This window comes from Humulus lupulus, chromosome 9 (assembly GCF_963169125.1).
Source record: "Humulus lupulus chromosome 9, drHumLupu1.1, whole genome shotgun sequence".
Classification (NCBI taxonomy): Eukaryota; Viridiplantae; Streptophyta; class Magnoliopsida; order Rosales; family Cannabaceae; genus Humulus; species Humulus lupulus.
Genome location: NC_084801.1, coordinates 106233269 through 106235740, shown reverse-complemented (window position 1 = coordinate 106235740; position 2472 = coordinate 106233269). Strand labels below are relative to the sequence as shown.

Below are 2472 nucleotides of genomic sequence, written 5' to 3'. Positions count from 1 at the left end.
CATTATTTTTAGAAGTTTTATTGTTCTTAATTATAAAAAGGGATATTTGCAGCATAAGTACCCAATGTTTGGGTTTTGTACGCGGCATAGACCCAATGTTTATTTTTAGTGGAAATACTACCCAAAGTCAGTAAAAGTGTAATTCCGTCAGCCTCCTCCGTTAGGTCTGTTAATGAGCTGATTAGGCAGACACGTGTCACATTTTTATTGGTCCAAATCATAATTATTTTTAAACTTCGTTTGAATAGGTACGTTTAATGATCCACGCCTTCTGGTTCCAGTTGAATAGTTGTTGCCTCGTTGAATAGCTGGTTTTCTTGATCAAACTAGAGGTTACCAAGCTCGAAAAAAGTCGAGGTCTATCAGAAGTCAAATCAAAGAGGCATAGCTTTATTCTATTATACTTGAGATTTTCTAGCAGATTAAGATTCTTCCTCTTTCTGGCATCTGGTGGAAATGTTATCTCGATCGATCAGTTTCTTCTACTCTATGTCTACTAAATATTATTGAGCTGGACCAATCACGGAGTGACACGTGTTGGTCCAGTCATCACGAAATGGAGACCTAACAGAGGAGGCTGACAGAATTACACTTTTACTGACTTTGGGTACTATTGCCACTAAAAATAAACATTGGGTCTATGCCGCGTACAAAACCCAAACATTAGGTACTTATGCTGCAAATATCCCTTATAAAAATACAAAAACCAATTTTCATTAACCAAATAGAAACTAGGAATAATTATCTGGTAATTGATAATTCAGTGCTTGTGGGACGATACTTGGTCTTACCAAAAAATTATCACAAATTGCGACTGTGTGCACTTGCATAGCTTTAAAATTCGCAACAAGTTTTTGGTGCTATTGCCGAGGACTTGAAATTATCAATATCAATATCAATATAATTAATTCTATTTCTAATTTGGTTTTTCTTTGAACTGTTTCTAACTGGTTTTGCATGCATTCTTGACCATTTATTTTAGGTAGTTCTCTTGGCTGGATCTAGCTCAAAAATTCCTGGCCAAGTTCTTTCCTCCATCAAAGGCAGCAAAGTTGAGGGGAGAGATTAATAATTTCTATCAGATGGAGGGGGAGTCTTTATATGATGCATGGGGTTGTTTTAAGGAGTTTTTTAGAAAATGTCCCCATCATGGTATCAAGAAGTGGATGTTAGTCCACAATTTTTATAAAGGATTGTGTGGTACTACTCGTACCATAATTAATTCTGCAGCTGGTGGGGAATTCATGAGTAAGAGTGCTAATGAAGAATATGACTTTCTAGAAGACATGGCCACCAACAATCACCAATGGTCTGATGAGAGATCAACCGGTGTTAGAAAGGTTTCCAGAATTCATGAACTTGATGCCATTACTTCCTTGACTGCTCAGGTGGCTTCCTTGACAAAACAGTTGCAATAGAATACTGTGTCTGCTAAGGCCATTTAGATGGCAGCATGTTGTGAAATTTGTAGGGGTCCATACTCTTTCGATCAATGTTGTAACGCCCTAAACTTCAGGGACCATTACGGTGCACATTATAAACAGTGCTAGACTCGCTAATCGAGTCATTTGGCCATAAACGTATAACTAAGTATGATTAGCGGTTTAGGGATTAAAAATTTCGGTTAAGATATAACGTTTCATTAAAAAGTTTACTGTATACATTGGGATCCAAAAAATATAATTTAAAGGTCTGTTACAAGAAAATATTTACAACCAACCGATCTAAGTGGCAAAACAGGGTTCAACCCTAGTTCCTCTCCTTCAAACCTCGGTCGTGGCAGTCGAGCAGCTGCATATGTACACATCGTCACCTAAGCTCTCCAACTCAAGGATGGTCCAGCTTTCTTTTGCCTTTACCTGCACCACATAGCACCCGTGAGCCGAAGCCCAGCAAGAAAACTCAATATGCTCATGAACAGTCATATCATGATATCAAATCATATCTGGCATGCCTAGCAAACATAGCACTATTCAAGCATGCAAGGGGAATCTAGGATAAGAAATCCTACCCTCCTGATTGGATGACTATCAAGTCAATTCTAATCAGATGAGAGATTTAACACTTGAGGTTCTGGTAAACAATACTGAGTGACCGACAAGCAAGTCACTACGGGGCTCAGTACCCAAAGCCATGAAAATGATGATCAGAATGATCGTACAGAGCTTATAGCCTTGAACAAATGTGTGAATACCACTTTGAGGTTCTGTTAAACCATAATGAGTGACGGACAAGCAAGTCACTATGGGGCTTGGTGCCCATAGCCGTGTAACAAAACCGTTACTTGGGTTTTCCTGCAATGGCTCTAATCAGATGAATGACTGATGGGTAGTCACTAGCTTAAACAGATGAGTGATTGATGGGTAGTCACTAGCTTAAACAGATGAGTGACTGATGGGTAGTCACTAGATTAAACAGATGAGTGACTGATGGGTAGTCACTAGCTTAAACAGATGAGTGACTGATGGGTCG

At 38.9% G+C, this 2472-nt stretch overlaps 1 non-coding gene across 1 annotated transcript; it reads right to left on the bottom strand.

The window, feature by feature from the left end:
- Positions 1 to 1049: 1049 nt before the first annotated feature.
- On the bottom strand, positions 1050 to 1156 carry LOC133802783 (small nucleolar RNA R71). The gene has a single exon (XR_009877528.1). It is a non-coding gene; the product is annotated as a small nucleolar RNA R71 (small nucleolar RNA).
- Between the last annotated feature and the right edge of the window lie 1316 nt (positions 1157 to 2472).